At 37.7% G+C, this 14,949-nt stretch overlaps 1 pseudogene; it reads left to right on the top strand.

The window, feature by feature from the left end:
• The first annotated feature begins 12,462 nt into the window (after window positions 1–12,462).
• Window positions 12,463–13,416, top strand: LOC106843484 (olfactory receptor 2H2-like; annotated as a pseudogene).
• Window positions 13,417–14,949: the final 1,533 nt, after the last annotated feature.

The following is a 14,949-nucleotide window of genomic DNA, read 5'->3' as shown; positions in this document are numbered from 1 at the left end:
ATAAGTTCTGGTTAAAAAGCATCAGGTGGAGCTTATGGGAAAATAAAAATAAAAGCCTCATGGTTCGGAGCAAAACTCTGCTACCTATAGCAGAGGATTACACAACTTTTGAAACACAGACTCAGGTGTGCTGCTGGGTCCTGGTAGAGACAGAACAACAGACCATCGAACATCAAGTAACCATATAGCCAAAATTACCCATCATGAGCTGGGTACTCTCTGACCCACCAAGTCATTAGTTTGGTGGATACAGCAGCAATCATCATAACATGATATTGGTACATCCAGGATTGAGCACAAGATGACCAGGGGGCAGGAACAAATTACATGAGCAAGTAGCTCAGACCTTGATGATATCTATCACTTTCGCATCAATATCTTCCACAAATCACACCTATGCCTGCATGGGAGAACACTTCCAAGCTAATGGAGTAGGAAAAAACCTGAGCTTGGTTTATGAATAGGTCAGCTTGGTATGTGTATGCAAGTCAAAAAAGGATCAATACTGAATTATATTCCTACTAATGAGTGACCTTGAAAGATAGTGGCGAGGGAAAACCCTCTCAATGAGCAGAGTTTTAATTGGTACACTTGGTCATCTACTTTAAGTGGAAAAAGAAGTAGTCTGAAGTTAGTCTATGTATAACTCATGAAGAGTGTAAAATGACTTGGGAAGCTTTTGGATTGCTGTAAGGAAAAAGATAGATTTTGAATAAAGAAGTGTGGAACAGAGGAACATTTATAGACATATGGAATGGGGCATATCAAGAATTTCCTTCTTTGCATCGAGTTAAAACCCACAAGACAGAAGCTACTGTAGAAAGCAATGAAACAATCAGGAAGAAAATATGACTTGGCAAGCAGATATTGTCAAGCTTCTGTCATTTGTCCTTGTCCCCCAACCTGTATTACTGGTACAATGGGCACAGGAATGAAGTACCCATGGTAACAGGGATGGAAGTGATGTATGGGTTTAAAAAGCATGCCCTATAAGCATTGCCAAATATCCAGTCAGCCATCAGTAACAGACCAGTGAAATATCCCTGATAAAACAGTATCCCATCAAAAGACCAACCAGCAATGTCGTGTTAAGTTGAATACATTGGAAGCCTTCCATCTTTGATGTGGCAATGATTTTTTTGGAATGGATACACACACTCCAGGTATGGGTTTGCCTTTCCTGACCACAAGTCCTCAGCCAGCACTACCATCTGAGGGATTGGAGTCTTTGATTTAGCAGCATGAGATCCTACACACCACTGTGTTAGACAAAAGGCCAACTTAATAACAAAGGAAGTGTGGGAGCGAACACAAGACCATCAGATCCATCGGCTATATCATGTACTGCACCATCTCAGAGCGATCTATTAGAATCATGGAGAGACGTGTTTAAGACACATCTAAATGCCAGTCTGAAGCAATGCCATCCTCCAGGACCCCAGTGTATACTTTAAATCAATTATATTTATGTGGTGCTGCGCTCTCACAAGGAAGAGTACATGGGTCTAGGAACCAAGGGGAGGAAGCAGGAGTTGCCCTACTTATCATCACTTCCAATAACTCATTTGAGAAAGTATTTCTTATCTTCACAATTATGAGCTTTGAAAACTTAGAGTTTATCTTTTCCCAAACAAAAATGCTTCCACTAGGGAGTATAGAAAGAATATTAAGACGGGTACTACTTTGTCTAAATACGATGGCAAATGACTAAGTGCAATGAGCTTGACTTAAGGAAAGCATCGTGATCAGAGGCTCAGATACCTCTAAATAATGCTAGTGGGTAAACCACAGAGACCAGTAGAAGTTCTAGCTAATGCTGAGGGGAATACAGAATAGATAGTAGAAGGAGATATGAACATAATTTGTGGATCAAAGACCTGCTGCAGTGGTGGTAAGAACAGTTGCAATGGCAGTATTCTTCTGTTTGCCAAATTTATGGAGGCCCACTAGAATCCTGTAGGAGCTTCTCACAGAACTTATACAAAGGACTGGATCTGAGCAGTTAAAGGAATAGATCATGTTGAAAGTTATAATGCACTGCTCAGATTCCTGTTCTGGAGTGAAGGCATTATTACTAGAGCTGCTAGATATGCTACTGGAAGACAAACTCATCTGAGGTCCTTTTTCTGGATTACCTCAACTAAAGAGAATTGCCTCACTAGACACGTGGCCCCTTTCTATGTAGCCTGCATTCAACACTGAACCACAAGGACGTTTAAAGCTTGTCCTCTTGCCCCAATTCAGAACATCTCTGAACTATCACCTAACATTGAGGACTCTCTTTAAGATCTAGTGAAATTTTGGTAGAGTTTTCATTGCAACTTGACTTTTCTCTCTCTTCAATTCTGCTTCCTTCCCTTCCCTTTCAAAGATATTGATCTAAAAAGCATTCTCAAATAAAGGTCCTAACTGCTAATCTCTATCCCCGAGTCTGCTTGCTGGGCAACTCCGTCTTCAATGTGTATTTTAGGGTCAGTGAATCAAATGGTCAAGCGCCTATTATCATACTTCCATCAATACGGACTATATCCCTAGTTTGAGGTAATGTTAAGCAGGGTCAGATGTCAGTAAATCAAGCATGGTGGTCTGAGCAGATCACCACAGGCAAGTAGGACATATCTATATCTAGAACATCAATGCTTTAAGAACTAATGGCTCCCTTGTCAATGGTCAAAAGGTTTGATATAATCAACTTTCCACAAAGAGACCACTTTTCTCAGTGGCTGATACTATACCAAGGCCTCAGCATTGAACTTCACTTCTCTAGGCATCAGAGAGTTCAGGAATTCATCAGTCTTGGTACCAGATAGTTCATGCTCTTGGGCCTATGCATAGCCTCCATTTTACCACAACAGCTCCACCATTTATGGGTACATTGCACAAAAAATGATTTGACTGAAAAGAAACTAGGTGACATCCATTTGTTTGGGAGGTGACTCTTCCATGGCAAATGCTCTTTGGTGGCCATTAACATGCAAGATAAAATTCCGTGTTTTATTCTCACTCCTATAGAACCATTCACATGCACCCTCACTAGACCTCCTTGTCTCTTGATATTCCCATGTTGCCTTTTCCGGGCCTCTGATCAACAAAACAAGTCCTTACCTCTGCCCAGAAGCCTGTGTATATCCATACCACAAACCCTTTCTCCTTCTATTCTAAGTTGACATTCACGTGAGCTGTACAGTTCTTCCCACTGAAAGAAATTCCTCTCACTACTGTCCTTGTGGGTGACTAAGTTGAGCGCTAGTGCAGCATCTGTTTACTTATGACTTACAACAACATATAAAGCTGACTACTTGTGAGAGTCCTGAGGGTTTTCATTCCCCAGCATGTGGTCAATAGGGAATCTCCATTAGGCCATAGGTGGAGTGTGTAGCACCGATGCAACAGAAGTAGGTTATAAGTGTTTGGACCACTACTTTAGATAGTTTGCATTTTCTGGACATGCTCCAGCCTGATTCCAAATGTTTAGTTTCCAATTATATGCTGGATTTTTGCTGCATCAATCTGCCCTTATGAGTTGATGGATCTGACAACATCCAATGCATGATGGGAAGCTCCAGTTACATAATCACTTGATGTCTCTATTAGGTCAGAATAGCTACTTTTTACAGGTAATTTTCTCTCCCACAAGCCATTTCCCTGGTCCCAAACTCTGGGAGTCTGAATGTATCTCTTCTTTTAGCTTGTCGGAGATACCACACAAAGTCCTTACCTACTAAAGATACCTCTAGCACCAATGAATATACTTTGTTGTATGACTCAAGCAACATGACAACTCTCAACAGAGCTTATACCTGCTATAAACCCCTCTTTTGCTCTGGTCTCCACATGAAACTGGGAGACTTCTCAGTCATCCAACAAATAGTTCACAGCACTATACCCACGTGTGGTATATGCTACCTCCAAAATCCATTGAGTTCTATCAAATGCTGTGCCTCTTTCTTTGTGGTAAAGGGTAAAAATGCAATACATTCTCCTTAATATTAGTCAGAATGTACCAGCACACCCGAGATTATTGGACACCTAAAAACTTCACTAATCTGGAAGACTCTAAAGTTTGGTAAGGTTCATATTCTACTCTCTGACATTCATCTGATAGATTATTCAGGCAACTTGCACCTTCCTGCTTAGATCTGATTAGGATGCTGTCATCAACATAGGGGAATAGTTTATGTTCTTTGAACTATCAGGACAGTCAAGATTCTTGTAGTCTATATTTCATCTGAAGGAAAGAGAGCTAATAGAGCATCAAGGTGAGACAGTGAATGTGTCCTATTGTCCTTCCTGCATAAGTAAAAATTGCTTTCGATTCTCTTTGATGATGGGAATTGAAAATGATACACTCAACAAAATAACCATGTGCAGAGCCTTTGTTAATCGTTTCTGGTTAAGATTCTACAACTGATACACCGATTGCAATTGGGGCAACAACTTGTTAAGTTTAAAGTAATGTACTTTCATCTGCCTTAGTACCTCTAGTTTTTGTAAGTGGGAGCCATCATCTCTTTATTATTCATACTTTGTGTTTCAAAGGCAGAACTGATCTGTGTATTTTCTCCAGGATACATTACTGCTTCTGATCTTGACTGATGAAGGGCAGTTTAATAGATTTTTCCCTGGGTTCTTACTCCTTTAGGGTATCAATGAGAGGGTTCTTCCACCTGCTAAGTATATCTGTCCCCATTTATGCATTCAGGGACCAGAGAAATACCATAGGGTAGGTCCACAAACCCACCGGACTTACTATAAGTTTTACTTAGGCCAAGACTCTATTTATCTCCTTTCTTCTATGAGCCCCCACTCTACTTGTGGTTCAGGATGGCATTTTGTGTGCCCTGCCTGGTATGTGTCAACTATGACTCTATATTTAATGGCCCTCAAAATATTGGTTTCAATATTTGTCTTTACCCTTGTACAGTTACTCTGGTAAATGATCACACATCTCCTTGAGGAAATATTAGGTGGAATATTTATTGTCTATTCTTGCAGTGGCCTTCCAAGGGACCTGTCTTTCCCTTTCATTCACAGGATGGGTCAAAGAACAGTCTTAGATATGGAAACTGGGTGCAAGGTCATTATTTTCCCATTGCTGCTCCCAATGCCATTTCACCAACTCTTAATTTTTTTTCTGACTAATAAACTCAAACAACTTTCTAGTTGTCTCTACATCTATCTCATCTCTGGAAAAATTATAGTCTGTTAGCCATTACCATAGATCTTTTTGGATTAAGACACTTTTGCTGCTGATCCAGCCCTGCTGTCCATTATGTTAGTTATATCTAGCTGGCTTCTGGAAGTTAAGAGCTGTCATCTGGATTCTGCTCATTTGGAATTCTTTCATCCCCATTCACAGTGGGGAGCCCAGTTCTTGGAAAGCATCTTCTATTGTCAACCCTGGTCTACAGAGGACATTAAACTCCTCTTTAACTAGTACATTCCATATTCTCATTAAAGAGTGTGTCCTCTGGGATATCACAGGGAGTGTAGTTAGGTGATAAGTTCTCTGCCTGTACGTAATAAATCCATTCTAACTCTAATCGTTCTGACACCTACCTCAATATTCCATCAAGGAACTGTAGCAGCTCCATTGCTGGCATCACTACTCTTTGGGGCCATTATTAAGTAAATGAATGGTTACTTGATCACAAACACTGTGATAACGTAACAGTGGATCTGATAACCAAGGTGGCTACTCAGTGACTAATGGGAGGGTAGTGTATAAAGCATTGATATGCTGGCCAAAGAAATGATTCATATCCCCAGCAGAATGAAGTGGGCTGGTGTAAGATTTCATCACACTACTCAGAATGACAGGCAATTTAGAAGTTATGAATTGTTTATTTCTAGAATTTTCCATTTAATATCTTTGTACTGAAGTGGACCATGGGTAATTGAAACCATGGAAAGTGAAATAGTGGATAAGCGGGGACTTCTATACCAATCTTTTTCTTCAAGGCTTCCAAGACAGTCAGTGAAAACCAGCAAAGTTGACAATATTCTGATTATTACCCCCATATCTTTCAAGGGCTAGATCTACCATATACCCCAATATTTCTCTTTCTACCAGCACCTCATCCCAAACCACAACAGGTAAGACTATTAGTAATAGTGATGTTAGAGCATGCTAAGATTTATCACTATTCCATTTACCCCTATCAGTGGAGGGCTTGTTGCAATCTGACTGGTGAGTGATTCATTTCCTGAATTCTCTTCTAAGCGTCTGCTTTCTAGAGCTGCTTTCAGTACCAACTTTATTTAGATCTCCCTGAAAGCAGAGCTTGAGACAAAAAATTAGTTTCAATTAACTTATTTGGGAAGTGCCTTCAGGAAGAATGAGTGAGGGAACAGGAAGAATGAGGCAGTTAAGAAAGAAAGACAATATAAGAGTGCATTAGCTAGGTTGTGTGCAATGGAAACTCAGTTCTCCCAGGACCTGATGAAAAGCATACGGAATTTTTTCACCTGAAGGAAGGGTTTCTGGAACACTTATCCATTAGCTACCCTCCTCCTTTGTTTGAAAGTTTCCCCTAGGGTCATTAAATCTCTTGCATTTCTGGGTGGCACTTCTCTGTGTGCTAAGTGGGCTCCCACAGTGTCAGAAAAGGCCTTCGGGCAAACAGAGAAGACAAGTACAGCATGCTTGAAGTACATCACTGCCAGGGTGTGTGAGATGAATTTGATTTTACACAGAATTTTCCATCACCGGTCTGCTAAAATCAGAGGTGGGCTGAGGAGATGAAATACACAGGCACCAGAGGCATCTACTTTAGAAGGTGAGATATAAAGGTTGCATTACATATTTGTAACCACAGGAATTGGGGTACCCTGGATCTCAACAAAAACTCCTCCAGATACTGCTCTGAGAGGCAGAGGAGGTGAACTAAAGGAAAATCACAGGGAAAATCGATATTTTCAAGAAGACAATCTCAACAGAAGTAAAGATGAAGAGAATTCTTGTATTTTGCATAGTGAATATCAGCTAAACTAAAACTCTCTCCTTCTACCTGAGAATCTTTTGAGAATAGTTGATCCAGGAGGGAAAAATAAATCTCCTCCAATTATTAGTAATTATAAAGGAACTTAGAGAAATAAGATAGACGGATGGAGTTGTAGATATATAGATAGGGATATATGTAGATAGAGACATATAGGCACCACTACAAAAGAAAAAAGGGTAAACCAGGAAAAGAGGAAAATTCTAATAGACAAAGAACGCAAACCAGAAGTTACTGGAAGTGGATGAAAGTCACAAGATGGAATAGGAGGCAGCTTGGTTTTGAAGATGGGAAAATCTACAGGACTCTGAGATTCTTTAAGATGTCAAGCTTTATTCTTCTACTGAAATATCAAACTCACATTCGTGACCAAAGTGAACATTTCCACTCTAGTTTGAAAAAATTCTACAGAAAATATAAGAATAATAACACAGAAAAGAGAAGAAAGACTCAGAGAGGATACAGTCACTCTTAACTTCATGATGGGGATGCCTTCTAAGAAATGTGTCATTAGGCAACTTTGTCATTGTGTGAACATCATGGAGTGTGCTTACACAAACCTAGATGGTATAGGCTACTCCACACCTAGGCTATGTGGTACTAATCTTATGGGGCCACCATTGTACACACCATCTGTTGTTGATGAAAACATTGTTTTGCAGTGCGTGACTGTATGTGGATTTTCTAAAATGTGATGCATAGTAAAGAAAAATCTAAGTAAAATAAGAATATGAGAAATGAGAGGTCATGTGCATCTTAATGCTTTGCAAAATAATTTCACTTGGCAGTTACCTGTAGATCAATATCTTGAAAGCATGAGAACTACTGATTGAGAGAACTTCAAATGAATCTACATCTAGTGTGTGGACAAAGTCAAACGTGATTCATCATAAGCGGTAAGAGTAGGGTGGATAGATAGGAAAGAATAGGACCAGAATATTCAGGAAATAACTTTAAGCAAGCTATGTAAAAACAAAACATACACTGATATAAAAACTTTAGATAAATTACTGCATGATATATCATTTTGTTGTTCAGACTGCATTCAGCTGAGATTAAGAATTCATCCCTAGTGTATGACTATATAGTAAATGCTAGATATTAGGTCACATCATAAGTTTTCTTAGAATCCTGGCTTGAGTGGTCCATTTTACACAATGCATTATTTTTAAATGATTTTACATGCTTTCAGCTTTATTTCCAAGCATGTAAAATCTCAGTCAAGTATAGCTATGCTGCTGCTGCTGGTTATCAAGAGAAGTTTTATTTATGGATCTCTAATTAAAATTCCTCTCTATCGATTATAGTTCCATTTTTCAGTTCTATGTTTTTTTTTTTTTTGGCAGGGTAAGATTTGCCTTTTATTTATTTATTTTAATTAATTTTTTTATTGTAGTAACATTGGTTTATAACATTATATAAATTTCAGGTGTACATCATAATACATTTTGAATTCTGTGTAGATTGCATCATGTTCACCACCCCAAAACTAATTACAATCCATCACCACAAACATGTGCCTAATCACCCTTTTCACTCTCCTCCCTCACCCCTTCCTTTCTGGTAACCACTAATCCAATCTCTGTTGCTATGTGTTTGTTTGTCATTGTTTTTATCTTCTACTTATGAGTGAGATCATATGGTACTTGACTTTCTCTCTCTGACTAATTTCACTCAGCATAATACAGTCAAGGACCATCCATGTTGTCACAAATGGACGGATTTCATCATTTCTTATGGCTGAGTAGTACTCCATTGTGTATATATACCACATCTTCTTTATCCATTTGTCCCTTGATGGGCACCTGGTTTGCTTCCAAGTCTTGGCTATTGTGAATAATGCTGTGATGAACATAGGGATAAGGGTGCATGTATCATTATGCATTTGTGTTTTCATGGTCTTTGGATAAATAGCCAGCAGTGGAAGAGCTGGATCATATGGTAGATCTGTTCTTAATTTTCTGACTAATCTCCACCATGTTTTCCACAGTGGCTGCACCAGTTTGCACTCCCACCAGCAGTGGATGAGGGTTACCTTCTCTCCACATCCTCTCCCACACTTATTGTTTCCTGTCTTGTTAATTATAGCCATTCTGAGAGGAGTGAGGTGATATCTCATTGTAGTTTTCATTTACATCTCCCTGATAGTTAATGATGTTGAACATCCTTTCCTATGCCTGTTGGCCATCTTTATATCTTCTTTGGAGACATCTCTGTTTCAGATCTTTTGCTCATTTTTTAATTGGGTTGATAGTCTTTTTTGTTGTTGAGATGTGAGTTCTTTCTATATTTTGGACATTAACCCCTTATCTGATATATGGTTTGCAAATATCTGATCCCAATTATTAAGTTGTCTTTTTGTTTTGTTGATGATTTCCTTTGCCGTGCAGAAGCATTTTAGTTTGACGCAATCCCATTTGATTATTTTTTCTGTTGTTTCCCTTGTCCTATCAGATATGATATTTCAAAAAATGCTTGTAAGACCTATGTTTTCTTTTAGAAGTTGCACAGTTTCAGATCTTACATTCAAGTCTTAATCCATTTTGAGTTGCTTTTTCTGCATAGTGTAAGACAATAGTCTAGTTTCATTCTTTTGCCTGTGGCTGTCCAGTTATTGTGTTTACTGTCTATTTCTCCTTTTATGTCAGTTAATAATTGCTTTGTATATTTAGGTGCTCCTGTGTTGGGTGCATAGATGTTTACAAGTGTTATATCCTCTTGTTGGATTGTTCTCTTTATCATTATGTAGTGCCCTTCTTTGTCTCTTGCTACAGTTTCTGTTTTAAAGTCTATTTTGTCTGATATAAGTATTGCTACCCAAGCTTTCTTTTCTTTGACATTTGCATAGAGTATCTTTTTCCACCCCTTCAGTTTCAGTTTGTGAGTGTCTTTAGTTCTGAAGTGTATCTCTTGTGTGCAGCGTATATATGGGTCTTGTTTTTTTAATCCAGTGGCCACCTTATGTCTTTTGATTGTAGCATTTAGTCCATTGACATTTAAAGTAGCTATTCATAAATATGTATTTATTGCCACTTTGTTGCTTTTTTTCTGGGTGTTTTAGTAGTTCTCTGGTTCTTTCTTCTTCTCTTGCTCTCTTCCCTTGTGGTTTGATGGCTTTCTTCGGTGATATGTTTGATTTCCTTTTTCTTACTCATTTGTGTATTTATTAGAGGTTTCTGGTTTGTGATTACCATGAGGTTCATTTATAATATTCTACGTATACAGCAATGCATATTGAGTTGATAGTCTCTTTAGTTTGAACTTTCTAAAAGCTCTACTCTTTTACTCCCCTCCTCCCACATTTTATGTTTTTGAAATCACATCTAACCTCTTATTTTGTGTGTATCTATCCATTACCCTCTTATCATTGAAACACGTAGTTTTAGTACTCTTGTCTTCTAGCCTTCATATTATCTTCATAGGTGGTTGTTCTGCTACCTTTACTGTATTTTTGCCTTTACCAGTGATTTTATTTTATGTTTGTTTTGAGTGGGTTTTTTGTTGTTTTTTTTTTATAATTTTCTTATTCCTATTTGTGGTCTTCTCTTTCCCACTTAAGTCCCTGTAGCATTTCTTGCAGAACTGGTTTCTGGGTGATAAACTCCTTTAATTTTTGCTTGTCTGGGAAATTCTTTATCTCTCCTTCCATTCTGAATGATAACTTTGCTGGATAGAGTATTCTTGTCTGTTCTAAGCTTTATGTTTGTGGAGCAATTTGGAAAAAAGTGATAGATGATAAATAAAAAGATGGGAATAGTATCTGGATTTTCACCCTCAGAATTTTGATGATTTAATCTAATTCTTTAATATTCGGTCCACTGAAAAATATTTTGGAAATATATATCTTTAATTTAAATGTTGGCACAAATAAGACTTCATCAAACATATTGATTTGGGTTAGAGAAGGGAGGCAAGAGTTTAAATTTCTTGGAAACATTTTCAGTCAAATAAGTCAGTGGAGGACATAGATTTATAAAATCTGTTTCAAACCATTAACATTGATTATTTTCCTTCAGTGACTCTATCCGCAAAAGCTCATTGTAAATTAAAAAAAAAACTTGGAAAGTGAAAAGTGCTACGTAAACCAACTTGAAGAGCCAACAGATTTTGTCATGCTACACAAATAGAAAAACTGGTTGGGAACAGAGAAGCAGAAAAGTGAAGCAACAGAGTACAGAGTTCGAAAAAAGACAACAACCATGGAAGAGAATTGAGACAGAAGAAGGAAAAAGGAACTAGGGTGCCACTTTGCTTTACCATGTTAAGAAAATATGCCAACGATTGGGTAAAAAAAAAAATTTCCTTAAATTTCTTTGATCTATGGAAAGATGAATATAGATAGTACATTCTCCAATTTTTTTTTGTAATCTCATGTTTTCTGGGAAGAAAAGGACAGTAAATAGAGATATTCCTGCTCTATAATATAAAGATGGATAATTTATAATGGTGGGAAATATAATTACTTTTCAATTCTTTTGCAAAGGAGATAGTGTAGACATATAATATTTCATTTCTTCAAATGAATTTCTCTGCAACACTTTGCTTGTAAATTTTGGTGTTTTGCACCTGGAACAATCATTTGGATAGTATCATCCTCATGACCATGAGATGATCATGATAATTATAGCTAACATACACTGAACAGTTACTATGAGCCAGGAATTATTTTTTTAGTAATTTCTTTGTGTGTTCATATTTGGTTCCTCCAACAACCATAGGTAGTTTCTATGATTTTCCTACCTTTTCCAAATAGACAATCTAAGGGAAAACTAAAATAAGAACAAAATGTTTAAATCTTTTTTAAGATCACATAGCACAAGGTGGTGAGGAAGAATTCAAGCTTAGAACTCAATAGAGAAGGTGGAAAGAAGGAATGAAGAAGAGAAAGGGAGAAAGAAAAGAGAAGAGGAAAAGAGATTGAGGGATGGGGAGATGAAAGGGAGAAGGAGAAACATGGGAGAAATGTATTCAGATAAATTGAGATACAAAGACACAGAAAAATAAGAGAACAAAACGAATAGAGAAAGACAGAAAAATAATATGCATGGAACAGTAATTTATATAAAAAACTATGTGATAATGTGATAAATGTGCCATCTTTGAGAGCAAAGATGGAATGATTTCATAATATTTTGCAAAGCGATTTTTGCTCGTAGGTGTTTAATATATATTTTACATAATATTTATAATGCATAGCTCTCATCAGATATAAAATATGAAGAAGATCTGAGAGAGGAAGAGAAAAATAGAGAAAATGAATGGTGAGTATCAAACAAGGTTATAACAAGATTAAAACAAGTCACTAAATCTTGTATCTTTTTCTCAAAATATAGGAAATAAAAATAACATCCTTGAGTACAAAGGAATCAAATAAGTCATATTGTCCTCTTCTTGTCTCTGTATTGGAAACATCACAGGCTTTTTTGAACCATTTCTCAAAGAGGTGATTACCCAGAAGATTATGATCACAATTTGTAATAACAGCCACAGTGATTTCATCCTCCTGGGCTTCTCTGACAAGCCATATTTAGAAAAGATACTTTTTTGGGTAATTCTGATCTTTTATGGCTTGACTATTGCAGGAAATATGGTCATAATTCTTGTCTCCTTGAAGGATCCAAAACTCCACATCCCAATGTATTTCTTTCTTTCCAACCTTTCCCTGCTAGATCTCTGTTTCACTAGCAGCTGTGTTCCACAGATGTTGGTTAATTTCTGGAGTCCAGAGAAGACCATCAGCTATATTGGCTGTGCCTTTCAACTCTATGTCTTCTTGTGGCTTGGGGCCACTGAATGTGTCCTTCTTATGGTCATGGCTGTGGACCGCTGTGTGGCAGTGTGCCATCCACTGCAATATACCACTGTCATGCATCCAAAACTTTGTCTGCAGTTGGCTATTCTTGCATGGGGAACTGGCCTGTTTCAGTCTCTGATCCAGTCACCTGCTACTCTCCAGTTACCCTTCTGCTCCCTCCAGAGGGTAGATGACATTGTATGTGAAGTCCCAGCCCTGATTCAGGCCTCCAGTGCAGACACCACCTACAATGAAATCCAGATGTCTGTAGCCAGTATTATTCTTCTGGTGGTGCCCTTGATCATTATCCTTTCCTCCTATGGTGCTATTGCTAAGGTTGTACTGAGAATAAAGTCAACTACATGACAGAAGAAAGCATTTGGCACCTGTGCTTCTCACCTTCTTGTGCTGTCCCTCTTCTATGGCACTGTTACAGCTGTCTATCTTCAACCCAAGAATCATTATGCTCACGAATGGGGCAAGTTTCTCACTCTTTTCTACACTGTTGTAACCCCAATTCTTAACCCACTCATCTACACTCTAAGGAACAAGGAGGTAAAGGGGGCACTAATGAGACTGGGGAGGAAGACTTGGGATTCCCAGAGTAACTCTAGAGGTTGACACATGTTGATCTGTTTCTTAACCTGAGTAGAGAAAATAATGTCATCACAAAAAGTTGAAGATATACCCCCTAACCCTGAAGTAGGAGAGAAAGAGCTGTGTTTTGTTCAAGCTGAGATTTCAGTTCCTTTCATCAATCATTGGTTAGGCCTTTACTTTCTTCATGGTGCTGATTTAGGCACAGTATGGTATGGAAATAAATATATTTAATAGTCATTGTCTTAACATCGTCTTAACATTGTCTTAACATGTAATACAGTTGAATTGGGGGAACAAAAGAAACAAAAACTTGCAAAATAAATGACCAAATAATATGTTTCATGCCTTTCCCTTTCTTTTTTCATTCTATTTTTCCTCCATGCACATCCAGTACTTTCATCCAAATGTCTATTGACAACAAGGCTCCAAATGTTTTAAGACAGAGACAAGTTAAGAAAATCTTCTGTACTCTGACACTCTAGTGGGTCTTGGTTCTGAGTTACTTCTACCTCTTTGCCTCAGTATGACCACCACTGTTGTGTAATGTGCCTAAAACTATCCAGTGCAGAAGTGTTTGCCAAGTAGAAGTCCACACTTACTGCTCCCTGGTGCTGCTGCTCTAAGATCATGTGTCCAAGTTTCCTCGTTTGAGCCCTGATATTCTGCACCCTCAATTATAGGAATAGATTTGTGTCGTTTTCTTCATTCTGAGTCTCTTTTGTGATCAAACGGCTTTTTTAAAACATCAAATTCAATTTCCATTTATTTACCTTGTAAATATTTATCTGTTTCCTATTAGGCATCTAATAGGAATGGTAGATAGGACATATGAAATCATCAACATCATGGAGCTTATGGTCAAATGGTGGATACAGATATTGATCAAAATACTTTTAATTTATTACCTTAATGGAGAGAGACTTCTTCTTCAACTCCTGCCTAGGGCTGATGACCATGCTACACACTTTTTGACTTTTGACTATCATCTACCAAAGATTTATCTATTGCTACTTTTTTAACTATTTCTTATAAGTTTCCACTACTTTAGTTTGTTTCACTAACACATGAATATAAATTGTTGACTCTCTTGTATAGATTGTCTAACCAATTGTATTCAATTGTCAGGTTCTTCCCATATACTGATGCCTATTTCATGTATAGATATAACTAGGATCAGGCTCTATTCCCTCCCATTTTTCTGTACTGATGAACTGTACCACTTATTTCTCATTTAGAGATCTCATATAAAAATTTTCTAAATTTGAATTTCTGTTTGCAAAAGTAAAAGAGTATTAAATAACTCAGACCAACACTAGACAGGTCAGAAATAATATCAGAACAATTACTGTGAGGATGTAACATAATTTCTCACTGTCTATAAGAGAATAATACTTGTAAAATCATTTTGTTATCCTTCTGCTCAGTTGTAAGGAATAAAGAGAATAATGAATAGGAAAACTAAAGGGACAGAAGGTCATTTTGTGGCATCTTGCTTTAGGATTGCAGAGCTGAAGCAGCTTTGGAGGATGACTAGGTTCGTGGTGTGGACATAGT

The sequence above is a fragment of the Equus asinus genome, chromosome 8 (genome assembly GCF_041296235.1).
Source record: "Equus asinus isolate D_3611 breed Donkey chromosome 8, EquAss-T2T_v2, whole genome shotgun sequence".
Classification (NCBI taxonomy): domain Eukaryota; kingdom Metazoa; phylum Chordata; class Mammalia; order Perissodactyla; family Equidae; genus Equus; species Equus asinus.
Note: the sequence above shows the minus strand (reverse complement) of the source record. Positions and strands in the feature narration are given on the sequence as shown.